Source organism: Tenrec ecaudatus, chromosome X (assembly GCF_050624435.1).
Source record: "Tenrec ecaudatus isolate mTenEca1 chromosome X, mTenEca1.hap1, whole genome shotgun sequence".
NCBI lineage: Eukaryota > Metazoa > Chordata > Mammalia > Afrosoricida > Tenrecidae > Tenrec > Tenrec ecaudatus.
The window spans coordinates 136265188-136288535 of NC_134548.1; the positions used below are offsets into that span (position 1 = coordinate 136265188).

The window sequence follows — 23348 nt, forward strand, 5'->3', positions numbered from 1 at the left end:
AAGGTTTCAAAAAAATGGGTTTCCTTGCTTCAGTTAACTCAGATCGAGAAATGCTGAGTATATCGTCCCTTTGACTTCCCGACTCCAGGCCTTTGCAGAGTCGGTGTGATTCTTCCCTTTTTCTCCTCGCGCCACCCTTAACAACCTGTTCAGCTCTCGTCCGCATTGCTCCTCTTGCTTTAACACGTCTGCACTGAAGAACAAGTTTCAGAGTCTCTTCTGAGATCCATTTTTGTCTTTTCCTTTTCTTTTCTGTCATCTAGTTTTCTTTTTTATTATTATCATTATTTTTTTTAATTTATTTTTATTTATTTTTTTACAATTTATTGGGGCTCATACAATTCTTTTCACAGTTCATACATATACATACATCAATTGTATAATGCACATCTGTACAGTCTTTGCCCTAATCATTTTTTTCTCTTTTCTTCTTTTACATTTTATTAGGGACTCATACAACTCTTACCACAATCCATACATATACATACATCAATTGTATAAAGCACATCCATACATTCCCTGCCCCAATCATTCTCAAGGCATTTGCTCTCCACTTAAGCCCCTTGCATCAGGTCCTCTTTTTTTTCCCCCTCCCTCCCCATTCCCCCCTCCCTCATATGCCCTTGGTAATTTATACATCGTTATTTTCTAGTTTTCTTTTCTGTGAAATAAGGATCATAATACCTCCCTTAGAAGGTTGCACAAGGTTCAAATATGACGATCTATAATTACGTAACGCATTTAACAGTGTGTGAACGTAAAAAACATTGAATGCATGTTTATAGTAACAATATCAATTGTTCATCAAATGCATGATATTGTTTGACATGTCCATGTCTTGACCCATATTAATGTCTACTTACAATGTCTTTCTCCCATTGCTTTAGCTAAGTAATTCTTGTTGTCCTTCAAGATTGAAGTCCTGGTGGAGCCTTCTCTGATCCACTCGTTCCACAGTATTATGGATCCTGGGACCCTCATCTCTAATTCTGCAGCATCCTGTGCTAATCTCTAGCAAGTGAGAAGTCATAACAGGGGTTTCGGTGGAGGAGGAATCTGATCTGGCATGAGTACCTTATGTGACAGGCACTGTTCTACATTCTGGAGCAAAACAAAATAAAATGGATGTTTACCTGGGGAAATGGCACAGGAGTCACATCTGACCTCCTCTGACTTCAGTAGAGAGAAGGAGAGTCCAACTCCACACCAGCCCAAGGCCAACTGTCATAAGGCAGAGGTCAGGCAGGCCTCCACCTGTATCCTCCTCTGACACCAACCAGTCTTCCCATGACACTCACTCTACTTCTCTGATGGGTTTAATAATTCATTGCAATGACTACACGGAATTCACAGACAATACCCATAATTATAGGGGTTTATTACAGTAGTGAGTAGGCTACCCTATGTCCAGATCAGAAACAGCATCCCTTCTCAGTTCAGCAGCTACATCTCTTTCTGGTTCTCAGCTTCTTGGCTACAGTTCTTTGGCCTCTGTGTTGTTCTGTGGTGTTGGCTGTTCTGCTTCAGTCTCGGTGCTGTACCTCTGTTCAGCATCATGCTTTCAGTGTGGCTCCTGTGCTCTGTGTCATGGTCTCAGCATAGCAGGACCTCTGCTTCCTTTACCACGTCAGACACGGGTCTCACATGTACCCCTGGCGGCTCTCCTTTTGTGATGACCATGGAATTCTCTGTTCATACTTCTGAAATGTTTCTCTTCTGCCCCGAGGAATGGCAAAATGGACCAATCCCAAAGAAAGAGTCCTCTACTTACACCTCATTTGCATGTTCCCATCCAGTCATTGAGTGACAGTCAAAAAGGGATAGGTCTGCCATGCCGCGCACTTTTACTTCACATTGCCTCATAGGGTTACTAAGAGGGTTGCAAGACACAAGATGTACAAAGCACTTAAGACAATGCCTAGCATGTGGGAAACATGCAATAAATGATAACGATTATTATCAATATTCTGGACATTTCTTTATATCCCACGTGTAAAAACACCTGTCACTCCAGCCTGGGTGACAGCCTCTCCAACATGCTCACCTCTCTTTTGAACCTCAATCCCAGTAGCTTTCACCTCTATCCTACCACAGATACATTTGGACATTGTTGGACCATTATAGGTGGATTTCTGCAGAGGGAATAGATTGGGCAGAGCCATAGGAATAGCTTCGCCTCTTGGTAGGTGAGGTGGAATTTTCCACTGTGCTTGAGATGACAGTGTACTCGAGCCTCTGTCCCACACCACTCAAGTAGGGAGCCCCTGTCGTATGGCTAGGTTTCTGGAGGATAGAGGTAGAGAGGGGAATAGGCGGCTGGCAGGAAATGCTGGTCTTACCTAGCCAAGATAAGGCACACATCGCTGTGAGTGCTCCAAGAGAGGAAATTACAGTTGCAATCCTTCTAGCACCAAAGGAAAAGTTTGAGATCAAGATGCCAGAGCACAAGCCTGAGGGCAGGTGGTCCCGATAGTCTGATAGTCTCGTCTTGGACAGAAGTGAATGATCAAAGGCTGTGCTTTGGCTGACAAGGGAGTCCAGTGTAATGCGGTGGTGTGCCCCCTTTCCTGCCGGAAGAAGGGGACTTGAGCCTGATGGTTCCAAGGGCAAGGCCTGGAGAGAAGGGAGCTCACCCCACCTCCTTCATTCAAAGCAGTTGTTTTGTTTTGCTTTTTAATCTATTTTATTTACTTGAGGTTTAACTTAATCCTGCTTTTGCAAAGATGTTTTCTGGTTCTTGAGGAAATGCTTGAAACCGATTATTTTAAAATCTTTGCTGTTTCCCTTAGCAGATCTTTCTGGGTTTATTACTGTTGTTTTCCCTTCTTCCCTTCCATATCTTACTTTGCAGCTGCCCCCCTCGAAATTCCCCTCTACTTAATCTACAGTTCATGTGTCCTGTAGTCTGGGAGGATGTTTCCTCTTGCCTGTTCAATGCTAATGCCTCTACTTAGGTTTGTTTCCATCGCTTTCTCATTTCCGCTGAGTCTTTATGCCATTAATTTTTTCTTTCTCCTATTAAGATGAGCTATATGAAACTGCTGCTTAGAACACTGACAGTTTACTAAGGTTCAATCTTATATATCTTCATTATTTCCCTGTCTAAATGTTCCCTCTCCTCAACCCAAAAGATTTACAAAACACACTTACACAAAGCAAACAAACAATAAATTCTCCATAGATGGTGTTTGCCTGTATATGCCCCTGCATGTGACACTTATTTACACCCTTCCCGGATATATCTGCCTTTGTTATTATCCCTATCTCCCAATTGACAAGTCCCCAACAAGCATTTATCAGTGATCTGGCATAGCTTTGAAATTTTTATTCATTCTTTCAACAAGTCTCTACGTACGACACTGTTCTGAGCACTTGTCCTAGATCAGTGGAGTTTATAGTCGAACAAGGATGGGATGGAGGATACAGGCAACCAAGAAACAAATAAATAGTTAATCATCTGGTATGTTAGACAGTGAGAGATGCTATGGAAACAGACACCTCTAGTGATTGGAAATGCTGGGAAGGGATAGTGTCATTTTAAATAAGGGTGGAAAGTGGCCTTATTGAGAAGATGAGATTTGAATACAGCCTGGAAGGTGATATTAAGGACAAACCAAACCCAACTCACTGCCATCGAGTCAATTCTGACTCAGAGTGACCCTACAGGGCAGAGTAGAACTGCCCCTTTGGGGTCCCAAGGTTTTGAATCATTACAGAAGAACCCCGCAGGAGTTAGCAGCCTAACTTGTAACCCACGGCGTCAACAGGACTCCTTGTTGAAGAAGTCATGGAGAAATTTGGGCAGGAACGTTTCAATGAGAATAGCAAATGCAAAAGGCCCAAGTTAGGAACACTAGAGGAAGGAAGGAGCCGAGAGCACAGTGGCAATAGGAACCCAATAGTATAGGGCCTTTGTCGGAGTTATATACTACTGTGTAACAAAGTGACCTAAAAGTTGGTGACAAATACACAGGACGTCAAGCATGCCTTCGCTGAGTGGTTCTGACATAGGCTATCCAGTTTGTAGTCGTCTGAAGCCTGAAGTTATAGGATCTTCTTTTCAGTCACCTAGTCGGCAACTTAGAGTCAGTGGGGGAGGGAAGAGAGGAGAGGGCTCTTTTTCTCCTTGGGTGGGCCTCGTCACTCACTTTTTGAGTATCCTCCTGACTTAACAAGGATTTCCTCCAAAGCAAGCACTCCTAGAAAGCAAGGCAGTAGGAACAATGGCGTTTTATGACTTAGCATTGTAAGTCACACACCATCACTTCCACTTTGTTCTATTGGTCACAAAGGGCAGCCTTGGTTCAACATGGAAGACACCTACCCTAGGGGGTAAGAAGAAAGAGTGAAAATCACTTGGCTTCATCTTGATGACTGGCTACTACAACCTTTATAACCCACTGCCACTGAGTGGTCTCTGACTCATAGCCACCTTATATGATAGAGTAGAACGAAATGCCCAATTGGTTTATTGAGACTGTTTTTAAAAAATCATTTTATGGGGGGGCTCATCACAATCCATCCATCCATTGTGTGAAGCGCATTTGTACATTTGTTGACATCATCATTTTCCAAACATTTTTTACCTGAGCCCTTGGCATCAGCTCATTTTTCCCTCCCTCCCGCACGAGCCCTTGAAAACTTAAAAATTATGAGTTTTCATGCCTTATACTGACCGATGTCTCCCTTCACCCATTTTTGTGTTGTCCATCCCCCTGGGAGGGGGTTATATGTAGATCATTGTGATCAGTTCCCCTTTTCTACCCTCACCGTCCCCCTTACCCTCCTGGTATTGCTACTCTCATTATTGGTCCTGACGGGTTTATCTGTCCTAGATTCCCTGTGTTTCCAGCTCTTATCTGTACCTGCGTACATGCTCTGGTCTAACCGGATTTGTAAGGTAGAATTGGGATCATGATAGTGGGGCAGGGGAGGCATTAAAGAACTAGAGTAGAATAAAATAAAGAACTAGAGTAAAGTTGTATGCTTCATCGTGCTAAACTGCACCCTGACTGGTTTGTCTCTTCCCTGTGAGGGGATGTCCAATTGTCTACAGATGGACTATGGGTCTTCAGTCCGCACTGCCTCTCATTTCCATTGGTATGATCTTTTTTTTTGTTCTGGGGAGACTAAATCTTTAAGGAAGCAGGCAACTTTATCTTTCTTTTCCAGAGCAGCTGGTAAATTTGAACTGCCAACCTTGAAGTTAGCAGCCCAAAGCTTAACCTAGTATACCACCAGGGTTCCTTACAGCTTTTTTAAAAGCCTTAACAACCTGTGACTTTTATGTTGAGTGAAACGGAGACTCATTGAAAGGCTTCAAGCACAGAAATGACAGCCATCTGACTTGTTTGATTAACTGGCAGCTGGGTAACAGACTGGAGAGCGGCAAGAGGGTAAGCTGGGAGACCTGTGAGAAGACTATTAGTCATCCAAAAACCAGATGAAGAGGGCCATCTTGGTAGAGTTGATGAAAACTGGTGATCTTCTGGACTAGATGTTGGAACATGAGAAAGAGGAATTGGAGATGACTCCAAGGATTTGGGGGGAACTTACGAAAACAAGTCAGGCATAGATCTTGCCATGAATGAGCTTATTCTGAAGGAGAGAGTAGTCCTGCATACAAGTAACTATACCACATGGCACGAAGCGTTATGCTCCAGAATAGAGGCACAAATTCAAGTGCTAGGAGAATATAGGGGGAAAACCAGAGATGATCTTCAGCTCAACAAGGAATCAGAGAAGCCTTTGTGAGAGGACAAGGTTTTCAACTAGGCAGAGTGAGCAGTTAGGACAAAGTCATGGAAGGCAGGAGAGGTGGGGATGGGCAGGGCACAGCGATTCGGCTTTGTTGCAACATACGGCAGGCAGGCTTTCGACTGGGAGAGCGAACAGGAGGCTGAGGAGTTTCATCATTATCGTAGGGAGAGAAGTACTGAAGATCTTAACCTACACAGCTTTGCACAGGCTGGACGGGGGCACTCTGTGTATGGACAAAGCAGTCAATTAGGAGACTGCTAATTGTCAGACACACCTGTAATTAGATCTAGGTTGAAATCACTGCTCCGTCTTCTGCTCACACTGTATTTCTCCCCAGTTTTATCATCTGTAAAATGGGAAGAAAGATTGTTAGCTAAATATGTCATCAGATTATAATGAGCAACATTTGCTCACAATGACTGTGGTTGCAATTAATCTGATATGAGGTTGCCCGAGCTGCGACAGTGGGTGAAAAACCCTGCGTAAAACCCAACTGCAGCCAAAGCCAAAGAACCGAAAAGGACAGGCATTCCTTCTCTCCCTCCAAGTTCCCTTTTCATTAAGGCATCTGAGGATGCTGATGATACTTAGGGTCTTTCCCTTGAAATGAAATTGTCTCCTTCAGAACTGATGGCCGTCTCAGTACGCCAGCCTGTCAGAGAGTCTAAGTTCCTGAAACAAAACGTCACAAGTTGGTCTGACAATCCCACAGTATGTTTGAATTGAAACTGGGGTGTGGTCAGTGTATTCCATAGTCACGCTTCCTTTGTTCCCCTTCCAGCTTTCTTTTTCTTTTCTTAATTTTTTTTGACAGAGTTCACAATTTTAAAAAGTCATTTTACTGGGGGCTCTTACAGCTGTTATAACAATCCATACATCAATTGTATCAAGCACGTTTGTACATTATGTTGCCATCATTATTTTCAAAACATTTTCTTTCTACTTGAGCCCTTGGTATCAGCTCCTTTTTGCCCCTCCCACCCCTGTGAATCCTTGATCAATTATATATTATTTCGGATCTTACACTGTCCATTGTCTCCCTTCACCCACATTTCTGCCCCTCCAGCTTTCTTTTGTCCCTATTCATTTTTCTTTACCACTCAATGCCCCTGCTTCCCTCTCCTCCCCCCTCCCCTCCCCTTTTCTCTCATTTCCTGTCATTCCCCTTATCCTTTTCTCCTTGGCAACAGATCCTATTGTAATTGCAGTGCCCTTGTTTATTAGCAGCGTGATGATCTTAGGACAGTTATTTTCCCTGGACAAGGGAGGGTTATCTAATAAGCCAAGTACACATGGGTTTGCTTGTGCTTGCTTATGTGTAGTGAGTAAGGTCACCACATCTTGTATGTGGTGAAAAACACGGTCCAACTGTCCACTATAGATTAGTAAATACAAGGAAGCCCATGCTCACCAACTAAAAAAAAAAAAGACATTGATTCCGTAGAAAGGCACTGTGGGGTTGGGAGAGAGGTAGATAACAGCCATGCCTAGAAATAGAATCTTTGCTGTGGTGAAAAACTGAAATTGTTCACTACAGATTAGTAAATAAGCACGAGTAACTCCATGCTTACCTCGTTTATTGGGTAATCTAACACTGTCTCTGGGCTTCGGGTTCCTCAGTAAAAGGGGTTTGATAAGGGAGTGACTGACCACAGACCCGAAACTACCAGTGAGCCGATTCTAACTCATTTCGATCCTACAGATCCAGGTGGGTTTCTCAAACAATAACGCTTTAAGGTTGCAGAAAGTCCATCTTTTTCCTCTGCGCAGGGGCTGGCAGGTTCGAACTGCTGATCTTGCAGTTAGCAGCCCAATGCTTAGCCCACGACGCCACCAGGGAAAACTAGGCGACAACAAAGAACATGATCTACGTCTAACCCCGTGCCTGGCCCACAGTAAGCGTTCAGTGTGCTCACGTCCGTCTCTCTCCTCTCTTCCTCCCTTTGCCCGTGCCTCAAGGCTAGAGGCCCGCAGGTAAAAACCCTGGGGTAAAAAACCACCGGGATCAGAGGGAAAGCCGGCGCTAGGGGGCGGGGTCTGCGAGATGCCCCCTGCGCATGCGTACATGCAGGTTCTGGTTCCCACTCCGGCGGGGGGGGGGGGGAGGTGCGGCGGAGGAAAGGAGAGCGCTCCGGAGCTTCGTTTGTCCTGGCCTCTCCTTTCCGGTGCCGGCCAGGGGCGGGACGGTGTGGCGTTCGCGGCGGACACGTACACCGAGCGACGCCGGCGCCTGAAGGGTGAGTGGGAAAATGGCGGCGCGGGGAAGGAGGAGCTTTGCGGGGCGGGGCGGGGGCCGGAGGCGGTGGGGCCCGTGGGGAAGGCGCTCCGGCCTGGACTTGAGGGGAGGGGGGCCTTCCTCCCCGGAGTTGTGGTGGGGGGGACGGGAAATGGGCCGGCTGGTGGACGCGGGTGAGGGCGACGAAGGGACTTCCGTTTCCTTCTAGGCAGGGACCGGGCCGCCGAAGAGAATCGGCATTTCCAGGCTGGGGCCTTGGCCGTCCCTCCTCCGAGATCCTTCCCCTGGGGACCTCGGCGGGGGCCGCGGGCGCTCGGGCCGGCCCAGCGGGCAAGGTGGGTGCTGCCCGTGCGGGTTTCCTTCTACTCCGGTTCCTGCTCGGCCCTCCTCCTGTACCCTCCCCCTTCCTTGCCCTCCTTCTCCTCCTCCCCCCTCCCCTCCCCAGACCGGCGCTGCGGGCCAGGGCGGGAGGGGCTCCCTGGGACTGGCTAGCGCGCGGCACCCGGTGGGTGGCTGGCTGGCTTCAGGCTCAGGGCGCCGCCCGAACCCCCTGACCCCGACTGTCCAGAGTGCGAGAACTTTTTCTTTTATAAAATAAATGATCCCCATGTGATGCGTGCAGCGGCACTGGGAGGGGTTTGTCTGGCAAGCTTGTGTGAAACTGAAAGAACTAGGGCCAAAGAGCTTCCGGAAGAGGAAATTAACTTGTAATTCTTTCCAACCTCTGGTGCCCCAAGTCACCTCCCCAGCATAGTCTGTGAGTAAAACAAAATAGCAACTTGACTTTCGTTTTCATTATTTTCGCTCCATAATATGCTTAATTAGTTTGGAGAGGAGCAGGGGGTGGGGTGGGGTGGGGTGGGGTGGGCGGGCTGGTGATTGCCAAAACGAAGTAAGACACCCCCCCCCCCGCCTCAAAGAAAGAAAGAAAAAACCCTCCAAGCTTTGTTTAAAAAACAACAACTCTTATCCTACTACTTGGCTCTCAAGCATACTTCTGTGACTCGTTTTACAACTATGCCTGGAGGATTAAGGAAGCAGAAATGTTCTCAGGTGAAAGGTTGCCATGATGTTTTGTTGTTTTTTCCTTAAATAACTTTTGTTGCAACTCATTCCAGAGAACACTGTTAAAGACAGCCATCTTAGAATGATAGCATTGTAGAGTTGAGAGGGATCTTAGTACGACTTTTGTTTGTATTACAACAGCAGAAACAGGCAGAGAGACCACTGCCCTAAGACCACTGTACTGGTTAGATGAGACTCCAGGTTGCCTAACTCCTTGGCCGCTGCGCTTTCTAAGGTGCAACTGTCCCACAGAACCTCCAAACATGAACTTTAAATGTATTCTATTCCACAGAGGTATCTGAAGAGTATTCAATTTTGTGTTCTGCTGGTTATCACTTTCATTGTATTTACTTAAGGAACCTGGAGATTCCCCCAGTCCCCAGTCATTCTAGAAGTAGCAACCAAAGAAACAAATCCCACTCACTGCCCTCCAACCAGTTCAAGAAGTGGCTGTAGGTCAGGGTAACAGTGTGGAGAGGCTGACTTTGTACTTCACAACTGGCCTGATGCACACTGTTTGGATGCTTTGCCATGAACAAGTATGAATTTTATAGTGGCCATTTTAAAGGTCACACAGAGATGTCAATATAAATATGTATCCGTGTTTGTGTATTAAAAGCTGCATGGTGTAGACTGTTACAGTGTGGTTCGTGTTGGTCCACATGGCAAGGAGGCTCTCGCTTCCTTTGGTTTTCTTCTCTTGCTCCTGATATAGATGGTCAAAATGATTTTTGATATTGGTCTTTATTTCATTTTAGAAAATGTGGTAACAAATTCAGTTTAACAAATTCTAACATTTCGAAGATAGATTTGACGCAATTCGTGAAATCTGAGTTAAAATCTTTGTGGATTGAAAATCTTTTTTCTGTTCTTTTAGGTTAGACTTGGAAAGGTTCCCAGGGATTGGTAGTTCAACTCTCTTGGTTTTACAAAGAGGTAGTTTAAGACCCAAAGAAGAAAAAGCCCAAGGGACTGGGTCTGATTATCAGCAGTGTGTACTGGAGTAGATCTTAGTACGTTGCCCTTTGTACTACAACTGTAATATTTTTTCCCCTAGTACATTCAGTGGCGCCAACTAAGCTAACAAAAAGTAATGCTGACTAAACGTTACTCCCATTTCAGCAAATAAGAACTGCTGTAATCAATAGACCAACTAATTTGAACAGTGCTTGGAATATTTTAGTATTATAACCACTTCCCCTTACATTTGTTTGTATGCAAGCATTCTTTTAATAAATCCTTCTTTTATATTGTAAGTACTTAGAGACTTCCTCCACCCCCCCAAAAAAAGAGTTAAATTGAGGAAGGAGATTTTACTGTCTGTTAGGTCTTAATATCTTAAGTCTGGCAGCAAGTGCTGCCACAGGGAACAAAAAAATGTTGGTTTAGAACGCAAATCTTTTTGAGCAGGAACTGCCCTGTGCTATGTACCATGACAATTGTACTTAATTATCCGAAGATGATTGAAGCAAAATAAATACCCTTGTTCTTTTGAGGCTGGGAGATTATCAGGAACTGTCAATCATCAAGCTTTATCTTTATAGTGTAGTTTGGTAATAGTATTTTAAAATGTCATCTGTTAGCACTGGGTAAGGTCATTGTAATAAATCGATACAAGGAGACTAATGCAGGAAAAAATAATAAGTGCGTTCATTTGACAGATACCATTTTCATGGTATCTTATTTGATATTTTAGAGGCATATTTGGGCAGAGTACTAGATTGGTTGCGTGGGATCTGGGTTCTTTTCTTGACTCTCTTTCCAAACAGTTGAAAGATGATGAGCAACTCTCTCAGCCTCTCAATGCCCCTATATTTCTCTGGAATAACTTTTAGTTATTTTATATTTTGTTTGCATAACTTAAAATATATATCCTATGGAATTCAAAACAAAATGCTATTTTGTTTAAAAAAATATGGGCTTATTATTTTTAAAGTCATGAAATTCTGAATAATAGAAAAATAAATTATATGAGGGGGTTCCTCCCCCAAATTGCTTTTTTACAAAGCTATTTTTAAGATCTTTTTTTGTTATTAATCATTTATTTGGGGGGCTCTTACAAATCTTATAACAATCCATCATTCAAATGTGTTAAGCACACTTGTACATATGTTGCCATCAGCATTTCCAAAACATTTTTTTTCTACTTGAGCTCTTGGTATCAGCTCCTCTTTTTTCCCCCTCCCTCCCCACCCTTGTGAATCCTTGATAAATTATATATTATTGTTGTTATTTATTTCGTGTCTTACACTGTCCGTTGTTTCCCTTTACCCACATTTCTGTTATTGGTCCCCTGAGGGGTGGGCTATATATCCAACTTTGTGATGGGTTCCCCATTTCTCCCCCTCCTGGCCCCTACCATCTCCTTTCCCTCATGATATCACTACCCCACTACTGTTCCTGAGGGGTTTATCTGTCCTGAATTCCATGTGTTGAGAGCTCTTATATGTACCACTCTGTGTACTCCAGTCTAGCCGGATTTTTAAGGTCAAAGCAGGTCATGGTAGTGGGGGGGCATTCAGGAACTAGAGGAATAATGTGTGTTTCATCAGTGCTGTACTGCACCCTGGTTGAATGGTCCCTTCCTTGTAACCCTTCTGTAAGGGGATGTCCAATTGTCTACTTAAAAAAAAAAACCTTATCACCTTCAAAATACTCTCCATTCCACTTAATACATTTGTCAAATCTTTGAGTCTGTTCACGGAAACATTTCTTAAACTCATCTATTTGGATGGCTGACATCACCTCCCTCGTTTTTTTCTTCACCTCCTCTAAGTTGTCAAATCACTGTCCTTTCATGTCTTTCTTCATTCACGTAAACAAAAAGAACTCATGGAGCAAGGTCAGGTAGTTAGGTGCTAGGGGCAAGAGAGGCATGCTGTTTTTTGCCAAAACTGGTGCACTGAGATGGCTGTGTGAATATGTGCATTGTTGGGATGGCAAAACCAGTCCCCTATCTTCCATAAATCAGGCTTTTTTTGTCCCACATGATTATGCAATCTTTTCAGAACCTCTAAATAGAAAGCTTGATTAACAGTCTGACCTGGTAGAATGAATTCCGAGTTGACATTGCCATCCTTTTGGGAAGTGGATGGACGTCCAGAGCAAGGTTTGACATCAATCGACATTTCACCTTTTTTGAAATGAGAAAATCTCTTATACACTTGTGTTTTTCTCATTGTGCTGTCCCTGTAAGCTGTATTCAACATCACAACCGTTTCTGCGTCATTTTCCCCCAACAGGACACAAAATTCCACAGCCTCACACTATTCTCTGAAATTAGCCATCACAAAAAACAGGATTCAAACAAAACTGCTTTTACAGAAAAAATTCCCTGTGACCAAAGAGAATCTTCCCGGGAAATGCCACTCAGTGCACTAACTCAGAGTGAGTTCCTCAATGCTCCCCTACTGAGAAAAATCCGTAATATGAAAACTGGTCCGCCCAGTACAATTCCAGTGTTTTTTTTTCCCAGGGGTACCCCCTCGTAACCTTTATTTTTCTGTATTAATTATTTAAAATTGAGGATCCTATTGTACACAGTTTGTTGATCCCTTTTCTTCTATTCCAACAATCTGTAGTAAACATTTCCTTTGTCATGAAAAGCCTTTGAAAATGCAGTTTTTATCCTGCATGTTATTCTGTGTCTCGGTTTCTTCATCTGTAAAATAACATTTGGGCTGGTTGATTCAAACCTATTATAATTATTTTACAACTGATTATCTCAGATTTTATTAAGTTCTAAAGAAAAATCTCTGTATAGCAGCTCTATTTGGAATAAATATCTCAAAGGGGCAAACATTTAAAAAACAAGTTGGAGATACAAACCGTAAACTATGATTTATCCATTCATGTACTTTAAAGCCTCAGGAACTAAGTACTTATATTTTAATGTGTTGCAGGTACATGTGGTGAGTAGGGACTATGCATTGAGCTTCTAACCACAATGTCAGCGGTTTGATCCCATCTGTTTCTCCACAGGAATCAAGATGAAGTTGGCTGCTCTTGGAAGCCCACAGGGCCAATTCTACATTGTCCTGTGTAGAGTCGCTATGAGTTGGAATCGACTCAATGGCAGTGAATTTTTAGTTTGGTGACAGGTGGTGTTTTAATACTGTTTTAAAAACTAGCCAGTTTAGTGCTGTTTTGTAGGGTAGGTAGAGACTAGATTGAAGAGGAAAGAACTGGGTTTCTGAATTGGAAATTCTGGGATTTCCCTATGACTTAGTAGAGAAATTATGTTGAAATTTGGGGATGCAATAACTTGTCCAAGGTCCAAATAGTTATTAGTTTGTAGAGGTAGACTTTGATTCCAGGTTTCTCTAAGTCCAAAAGTACTCTGCTTTTTCTTCCATTGGGTGCTATATTTCAAAGATGTTCTCTGAGGCACTCCTTTTGGGGTATTTCTTTCATCAAAATTGGCCAATTCAGTCGTTTTGGATAAACTGAGGAGAACACTTTTTTTCAGGCAGAGATAACTCAACCAACCTACCTTGAACACCTACTTTGAGCTAAGTTCTGAGATCGGATTGATGGTGGCTAGCTTGTGTCTGTCCATTACAGAGGGACCTGGTAAATATTTGTTGATTAAATGTTTGTTACAAAGAAATATATTGAAAAAGGAGAGATTTATGTATGGATTGTGGTAAGAGTTATACGAGCCCCCAATAAAATGATTAAACAAAATAAAGAATAAAATATTCAAGGTCTTCTGGATCATCTAAAATTGGCTCTTCTGAATTTTGATTAATCTCTTAGAACAGTTGTTGATCAGTTATTGTATCTGGCATACAATTTGGAGACCAAATGTGTGAGCTACATATTTTTTCTGTGTAGTTAATAGTACATTGCTGTTTGTGTGGCTAAAGTGTATTTATGCCCATTTTGTAGGACTTTGCATAGACTTTGATTTTTTTGTTATTTTTGGGGGGGGTTCTTACAAATCTTTTAACAATCCATCATTCAATTGTATTAAGCACATTTGTACATATGTTGCCATTATCATTTCTGAAACATTTTCTTTCTACTTGAGCCCTTGGTATCAGCTCCTCTTCGCCCCCGCCCTTCCCCAACCCTCCTGCCCTCTTAAAATCTTGAGACTTAGATTATTTTTAATTGTAGTGTGGTTGTAGCTTTGCTATTTGATTCAGTTATGGATTTGATTTTGGTAGGATTTGGTACACAATCCTTGTTAAGGATACATGTGGTTCACGTGCCTTGATCTACTTATATCATGTCTTCTCAAGGACCTGGTTTGTGGTGGAAAGAGACATCAATCTACCTGTACAGGCTGGGAACAGCTGCAACGCAGATGGGCGAATAGAGGTAGAACTGATAAGTTACAACTGATTCCCCAAGTAGGTGAAGCTGGTGCCACTAGGAACTCCTGCAATCTAAAACTATTTTTATGTATGTAGTTTGAAGTCCTATGCTTATTCCAGTCATAATTCCGTTTGCCTCAAGACACGAACCTCTTAGCATGTATCGCTCTGTGGTTTACCTTTCTATGGTTCTAGCTAATTCTTTCAATCCTTAAAAGGGTAGGCAGCTGGGGGATGGACAACCGAAAAGTGGGTGAAGGGAGACGTTGGATAGTATAAGATATGACAAAATAATAATTTATAAGTTATCAAGGGTTCATGAGGGAGGGGGGAGTGGGGATGGAGGGGGGAAAATGAGCTGATACCAGGGGTTTCAGTGGAGAGCAAATGTTTTGAGAATGATGAGGGCAAGGAATATACAAATGTGTTTTACACACTTGATGTATGTATGGATTATGATGAGTTGTATGAGCCCCCAATAAAATGATTTAAAAAAAAGACACACTTCCACTCCAAGTCTAAAGAGGGAATCTATTTTTTAAAAAGCGGGGGTGCGGGGGGAGGGCAGCCTACCCATTCTGCCAGTAATTCTTTTAGTAATTTCTGTAGATTTGATTATAATCACTGGGTTGGATTTTGACTGAGGGTCATATGATCTCTGATGAGTAATGAGTCAGAACGATAGTTTCCTCTTATTGCAGATGGGGACCTATGATATGTTGTGTGGGGTAATGTGGATCCTACACAAGAAAGCATTTAAATTGTATGACACGTTACATCCAGTGAAATGCCAAAATGCACAGGACTGATTTGATTTTCCTGGTCTTGCTATTTTTCTGCCTTTGGCGGCGGGGGTGGTTGTGTGTCTGTGTCTTAACCACCTCCCCACTTATGTCTCTGTGTGTGTGTCTTAATAACTTCCCCACTTATATCTCTGTGTGTGTGTGCATGCCTGTCTCTCATTATAGTGGAAATACTTGCATTTTCCTTTCCTGACAGCCCTACACTGATTCTAGCTTTTATTGGTTTTACTGTATTGTAGAAGCCCCAAGTTGTCTGTCAGTTTGTGGTAGGTACTGTGGCGGCTTGCTTTTTGCCATGATACTGGGAGCTATATGTCACTGGTATTTCAAATCCAGTAGGGTCACCTAAGGTGAACCGTTTTCAGCAGCACTTCCAAACTAAGAGCAGGCTATGAAGAAGGAATCGGCTGTCCACTTCAGAGGAATTAGCCTCTGCAAACCTCATGAGCACTGTCAGAGAGTGCTGACAGATGAGCCTATCAGGTTGGAAGGCCCTCACTAAAGTGGAGTGGCAGCACAAAAAGAGGAAGACTTTTGGCGAGGTTGATGACTCGGTCACTGCACAAATGCAACAATAATCGTGAAGAAGGTGCCTGCCGTCATTCTGTTGTGGGTGGGGTCGCTGCTTCAGACCCAATTCGATGGCACCTAACAGGTGTCATTGTGGATTACTCTAGTGGTGCAGCGCATTTTGCGTTAGACTGTTAACCAGAAGGTCAACAGCAGTTTGAACCCAGCAGCTGCTCCCTGGGGGGACGAGGGGACATTTCTGCTCCCATAAAGAGATACAGTGTCAGAAACCCACAGGAACAGTTCTGCTCTGTCCTGTAGGGTCACCGTGAGTCAGAATTGACTCGATGGCAGTGAGATAGTTATTAGCAAAGATTACATGGTGAATGAAAGTGGGCCAAGGTTTAAATCGTGACCTTATGATAAAACAAGCACGAATGTGTGTGAGCATGCCTGCATCAGTCAGGGTTGCTGTGGAATAAGATGGGGTTTCTAGTTAGTACTGTGCTTTATATGCAGTAAGCTCTTGATCAGGGTTGTTTTCTAGTGCCTGTTACTGATTCCAAACTCTGATGGCCTGCCCAGTAACCTTTTATCCTGCATGGACTCATACTAGCTGAGCGTCTAGGAGGAGATCTAGCCAGTCTCTTCCTCTACAGGAGCTAACCGAGGATATTAAAAAACAAAACATCTGAATCATATTGAAATGTGGCACTGGATTGCTAACCACAAGGTCAGCTACTCAAACCCCTCCGGTGCTTTAGTAAAGCTGTACAGTCTTGGAAACCCTGTGTATGGTTGCTGTGAGTTGGAATCCACTCCATGACAGTAGGTTTGATTTTGATATGATGTAGTCCATAGGGAACCTTGGTTGTGCCGTGATCAAAGCCCTTGGCTGCTAATGAAAAGGTCAGTTGATTTGAGCCCACTATTTCAGTACAGCTTTATAGCCTTGGAAATCCTATGGGAGCAATTCTGTATCACACAGGCTCACTGAGTCAGAATTGACTTAATGACAGTGAGTTATGTGTGTTTGTATATGTTACCCATTAGTATTTCCCATTTACAACTTTGGCATGTTTTCTATTGAAGTACTCATCTTTTTCTTGTGAATTTATAAATGCTTCCAAGTTTTTAAGTCTGTTCATGGTCAAAAACAAGCTGTATTAAAATGAGATGATGATAGGCCTGTTTGGGGCCTCTTAATATTGGTAACAAAAGCAAATATGTGAACGAATATTTAGATAGTACTATTGCCTGAATACTGGTTATAATAGTAAAAAAAAGCTTTATAAATATCTAGTTCTGAAGGTACAGAACTATCTATCGAACATGTAAGCAATGGTGTTTTATTATTTGTCTGGAATTTTACAGAACAAATTTGTTTTCCTTTACATGTTGGTATTTGACATTGATCACAATCCCCCACCCACCAAATATAACAACACCCTTCCATTTCCTCTCTTTGCTTACTCTTTCTTCCCTAGCCCTTCTTTGTCTTCTGAGCTTTTGTTCTTTGGCAAATACTGCCTTTATTTTTTTTATTGTTTTATTGGGAGCTCTTACAGATTTCGTAACATTCCATAGTTCAGTCACATTAAGTAATGTTGTACAATTGCTGCCACAGTCAGTTTCAAAACCTTTTCTTTCTTCTTGAACTCCTTGATATCAGCTTCCCTTTATCCCCTCCCTCCCCCACCTTATCCCCCCAGGAACCCTTATTCTTTTTATATATATAAAATAGGGTTTTTGGTTTTTTGCCATATCTTACACAATCCAATATATCCATTCACATACAATTCCATTTTTAGGTCCCATCGAGTGGGGTTATACAGTCATCAGTGTTAGCAGCTGCCGATTCCCACCCTCCCCACCTTCTTGCCGTACCTACAGGGAACCATTACTTCTGTTAGTGTAGCTGAGGGGTTATCTATCTTGACTTTCATGTACCAAACTATCTTAAATATACAAATGAACATATGCAAGTCTAACATGATTAATGAGGTGAAACAAATAAAAACCATGATAGTAAGGGGTGGATACATTAAAGAACTAGAGGTTGGTTATATGGTTCATCAGTGCCATACCACACCCTGGACTTTAAAAAAAATCATTTTATTAGGGGCTCATACAACTCTTATCACAATCCATGCATACATCAATTGTGTAAAGCACATTTGTACAGTCATTGCTCTCATCATTCTCAACTTTTGCTCTCCATTTAAGCCTCTGGCATCAGCCCCTCATTTTCCCCCTCCATCCCCCCTTCCCCCTCACTCATGAACCCTTGATAATTTATAAATTATTATTTTGTCATATCTTACACTGCCGATGTCTCCCTTCACCCACTTTTCTGTTGTCCGTCCCCCAGGGAGGAAGTTATATGTAGATCCTTGTAATCGGTTCCCCCTTTCCACCCCAACCCTCCCTCCATCTTCCCAGTATCACTACTCTCATCACTGGTCCTGAAGGGATCATCTGCCCTGGATTCCCTGTGTTTCCAGTTCATATCTGTACCAGTGTACATCCTCTGGTCTAGCCAGATTTGTAAGGTAGAATTGGGATCATGATAGTTGGGAGGGGGGCACGGGAGAAGCATTTAGGAACTAGAGGAAAGTTGTATGTTTTATCATTGCTACACCGCACCCTGACTGGTTTGTCTCCTCTCCTCCACGACCCTTCCCTAAGGGGATATCCAGTTGCATACAGATAGGTTTTGGGTCCCCACTCCTCACTCCCCGTAGTTCACAGTGGTATGTCTTTTGATTCTTTGATGCATGATACCTCATCCCTTCAACACCCTGTGATCACACAGGCTGGTGTGCTTCCTCCATGTGGGCTCTGCCCCTTCTGAGCTAGATGGCCGCTTGTCCACCTTCAAGCCTTCAAGCCCCCAGGTGCTGTATCTTTTGATAGACAGGTACCATCAACTTGCTCATACACCCACCCGTCCTCAGCGATCGTATTGGGGAGGTGAGCACACAAGGATATGATTTTTTGTTCTTTGATGCCTGATACCTCATCCCTTCGACACCCTGTGATCACACAGGCTGGTGCGCTTCCTCCATGTGGGCTTTGCCGCCTCTGAGCCAGACAGCTGTTTGTCCACCCCCAAGCCTTCAAGACCTCAGATGCTATATCTTTTATATATTTTGATAGCCGGGCATCATTACCTTTCCCCACCATACTTGCTTATGCACACGTTTTGTCTTCAGCAATTGTGTCAGGAAGGTGAGCATCACGGAATGCAAGAGTTCTTGCATTGAGGGAGTACTTGAGTGGAGGCCCAATGTCCATCTGCTACCTTAATACTAAACCTGTACATATTTGTACATAGATCTATTTCCCCATCCTCATATATAAATATATTTACATAAGTACATGCCTTTATTTAGACCTCTATACATGCCCTTTGTCTCCTACTTCTTTCCTGTATTTCCTTTTACTTTCCTCTTGTTCCACTATCATGCTCAGCCTTCATTTGAGTTTCAGTTATTCCTCTCAGTTACATTGCCCTTGATCAATGCCTACCAGACCTTACATCCACCTTGCCACTGATTTTGTATCACTTGTTCCCTTGTCCCTGGGTTTGTTAACACCACTTCCTTTTCCCCCACCTCCCCCTCTACCATGTCCCCCCACATCCGTAGGTCCCGTTATTTTCTCCTCCTGATTGTTCATCCAGCCTATCTTATTTAGACAGACCTGTGGAGATAATAACATGCACAAAAACAAGACAGAGCAAAACAAAGCAACAAAAGAAAACAAAAAAACCAATGACAAAACAACAACAACAAAGAAAAGCCTGTAGTTAGTTCAAGGAGTGTTTGTTGGCCTGTAGGAGTGTTTTCTGGTCGAGTTTGATGGGGTGCCAAGCCCTGGCCCCAAAGTCTATTTTTGGTACTCCCTGGGGACTTTGTTGCTCTGTTCCCCTTGCTGTTCTGTTCCACGTCCTTAGTGTTTTGTCTCGGTGTGGTGGGATCAGATCGGGCGGAATTCCCACACTGTGTCTCCAGTGTTGTCCCCTGTAGGGCTATGGGTCAGTGAGGGATGTCATGTCTCATACTGGGGCCGGCCATATGGTCTTCTCTGAGGATTGGCTGGTCTGAGTGGGAATATCGTCCTCAAGATTTGGTGGGCCAGCATGTGCTCCACTCTCTCTTCCTCCCCCTTCATTTGCTCTATGTACTTTGATCAGACATGTCCCTCTCCGTGAGCTGCAGATTCAGTGCTGTCCTCTGAAATAAATTCTTCTTGGGGGAGGGGCAGGTGTCCATGTGGTTGCGATTGGGGCTGGCCCCTCGGACCTCTCCACTGGTTCCCTACTCGATGCAGGCATAATGCATTCACTTCTTGGAGCACTGGGTTGAAGTCTTGTCCCGCTTTCTTTGTGAAGATATAAACAATACCCTCCCCTTGAGTGGGTAGTGCCCTGTGCTCTTGCTAACCATTTCTTTTCTTTTCCTTTTTCCCTTTCCCCCCGTCCTTTTTAGTTGGCTACCATGTGTATCCCTGGATTTGGTCTGGCCCCTCCCATATTACCTGGTCCTCACCCCAGAAATGTTTGTATACAGTAGCTTTTTCCCTATGCCCCTTTTTGCATTTTTTTAAAAGCTTACCTCAGTGGACTCATGTTGTACTTGTCCTTTTGTGCTTGGCTTACTTCGCTTAGCCTGATTTTCTCCAGTTCTTCCCATGCAGCAATGTGCTTCATACATTCATCACTGCTCTTTAGCAATGCGTAGCAATCCATTGCATGTATGTACCACAGTTTTTTAATCCAATCGTCATTTGATCAAAATTTGGGTAGCTTCCAACTCCTTGCAATTGTGAACTGTGCCGCAATGAACATTGGAGCACAGGTGTCTGGCCATGGTTTGTTTCTTGCCTCTTCTGGGTATATGCCCAGTAGGGGAATGGCTGGGTTGTATGGTAGCTCGATTTCCATCTGTTTTATATATCGCCAGATTGATTTCCATAGTGGCCATACATACCTACAGGTCCACCAGCAGTGGATGAATATTCTGGCTTCCTACACCCCGTCCAACACTTGTTGCTCTCTGATTTTTCGAATTGGGCTATTTTTGAGGCTGTTAGATGGCATCTCACTGTTATTTTAATTTGTATTTCTCTTATGGCTAATGATCGGGAACATTTTCTCATGTTTACTGGCCATTCGGAATTCTGCCCCTGTGAAACTTCTGTTCAGGTCCTTTGCCCACCTCTTCAGTGGGCAATTAGGTTTTTTTTTTCTTTTTGGAAGCTAGTAGAGTATTGTAGATTTTAGTAATAAGACCTTTGTCTGATGTGTCATTGCTAAAGATTTTTCCCAGTCCGTGAACTCTCTTATTACTCTCGGTGAATTCTTTCGATGTACACAGGTGTTTTATCTTCAGTATATCCCATTTGTCAATTGGTGCCTCTTCAGTGTTTGTGTCCTTCCCTATTTCTTATAGTCTATGTATTCCCTGTGCCAAAGTTCTCAAGTTGGTCCCAATTCCCTCATTGATGACCTGAGTAGTTTGAGGTTTAACTTCAAGGTCTGTGATCCACCTTGAGTTTATTCTTGTGCATGGAGTGAGATAAGGCTCTTTCTTCATTTTTCTACAGGTAGATATCCATTTTTAACAGTGCCACTTGTTAAAGAGGGCATCTTCTTACCATTGGATATTTTTTGAACCCTTATCAAAGATCAGTAATCTGTACACTGATGATTTTATTTCTGGGTTTTCAGTTCTTTTCCATTGGTCTGAGTATTTGTCATTGTACCAATACCATGTGGTTTTGACTACTGTGGCTGTATAATATTTGCTAAAGTCAGGTCAAGCAAGCCCTCCCACTGTGTCCTTCTTGAGTTCTGTGCTAATTCTGGGCTGCTTCCCTCTCCATATGAAGTTGGTAATCAGTTTTTCCATTTCTTTGAAGAAAGATGAGGGTAATTGTATCGGATGGCATTAAACTTATATAGTGCCTTTGGCAGAACTGACATCTTCACTCTAACTCTTGAATATTCCAATCCACGAGCATGGGATATTCTTCCATTTGTTGAAGTCACTCTTGGTTTCTTGTAATAGTGTTCTGTAGTTTTCCTCATATAGACCTTTTGTTCTTTTAGTCAGATATATCCCTAGATATTTCCATTTGTGCTTGGCTGTTGTGAAGGGTACAACCTTTTTGATCTCCTCACACCGTGGATTTATCATCCCTTCTGTGTGGCCCCTTTTGAGAGGGGCTGTCCATTTATATAAGTGGGTTTGGGATCTCCACTACATCCACACCCCTTCACATCAGTTTGGTTGCTTGCTTTGGAACTTCTGATACCGCCATTTCATGACCACACAGGCTGGTGTGCTTCTTCCATGTGGCCTTTGTTGCTTCCCTGCTAGGTGGCCTCTTGTTTACAAGTCTTTAAGACTGCAGATGCTATATCTTTTAATAGCTGGGCACTATCAGCATTCTTCAACACATTTGCTTATTGCACCCATTTTGTCTTTAGCCATCGTGTCAGGAAGGTGAGTATCATACAATGCTGCATTATTAGAATAAACCGTCTTGTAGTGTGGTAAGATTTAATTAGAGACCCAAAGTCCATCTGCTTTCTTGTTGTATTTGTATATGAATGCATGAATAAACAAATACACATATGTTTTTTATATTTTTTCTTCCTCTTTTTTCCTCCTACCCCACTTCTATGTTTACCCATCGTCAACTCGTAATTCCTCTCAGATACACTTTGATCAATCAAACATGACCAGAGAAGTTACACCCTCCTCACCATCAATCTTAGAACATTTACCATATATACATGTGTATAAGCTGAGTTTTTCAGCACATTTTTAATGCAGTTTTTGTGGTAAAATAAGGTGCCTTGGCTGATACTCAGGTTGGCTTATACTCGAGTATATATGGTACTATTCCCCTGTACCCGTCATTGTTGGCTCTGCTCACCACACTACCACCCCCGCCACTCTCATGCCCCCCAGTCTAGTCGCTTACTCCATAATACTTCACTTTTGATGGCAAGTGGTTGATTATAGAAGTTACTCTTCACCTTATCGACCCATCTACCTGGTGGCTGAATATTGAGTGAGCCATAGGAGTGAGTTAGATTCCAAGCCTGAAGGATATTTAAGGGCCATAAGTCTCAGGGGTACCATCCGTCTCTATCAGACCAAAATATTTGGTCTTTTATATGATTTTGAGTTTCGTTCCCCATTCCTCCCACCCCCATCAAGGACTTCCAATTGTGATCCCTTTCAGAGAAGTCAGTCAGTAATAGGCGCTGGACATCATCTAGCATTTCTGGTCTCAAGTTGTAGAGGATGGAATTCAGGTGGTTTGTTGTTTCTTTGAACTAATTGTTTCCATGTGTCTTTGATTTTCTTCACTCTTCTTTGCACCACGTGAGTGACCAATGATGGATATAGAACATCGTCTTTATGGGCTGTGTTATGCCAATCAAACTTAAAGTGTTCCCTGAGACTTTAGTCCTTATCACCCCTCCACCCCCGGGGCCCAGTGACTCATTCCCTCAAGGTGTCTGGGCCCCTTGTGTATGTTTTAAATCTACTTGCTTGTATATATGTTCAATAGTATAACAGTATGGCACATGTGAGGTTCTACTGGAGTCCTGGTGGCCTAGTGGTTATATGT

General features: G+C 43.1%; 1 protein-coding gene across 4 annotated transcripts in view; it reads left to right on the forward strand.

The window, feature by feature from the left end:
• Positions 1-7859: 7859 nt before the first annotated feature.
• Positions 7860-23348, forward strand: part of XIAP (X-linked inhibitor of apoptosis) — a 53266-nt gene continuing 37777 nt past the window's right edge. The window contains exons 1-2 of one of the 4 annotated variants that reach the window (XM_075538141.1): positions 7860-7997; positions 8205-8331. The gene's annotated coding sequence lies outside the window, so the exon portion shown is untranslated. Of the gene's footprint in view, positions 7998-8149; positions 8332-8503; positions 8754-23348 lie in introns of those variants that run through there. The other 3 variants (XM_075538143.1, XM_075538140.1, XM_075538142.1) reach the window with 3 other exon arrangements.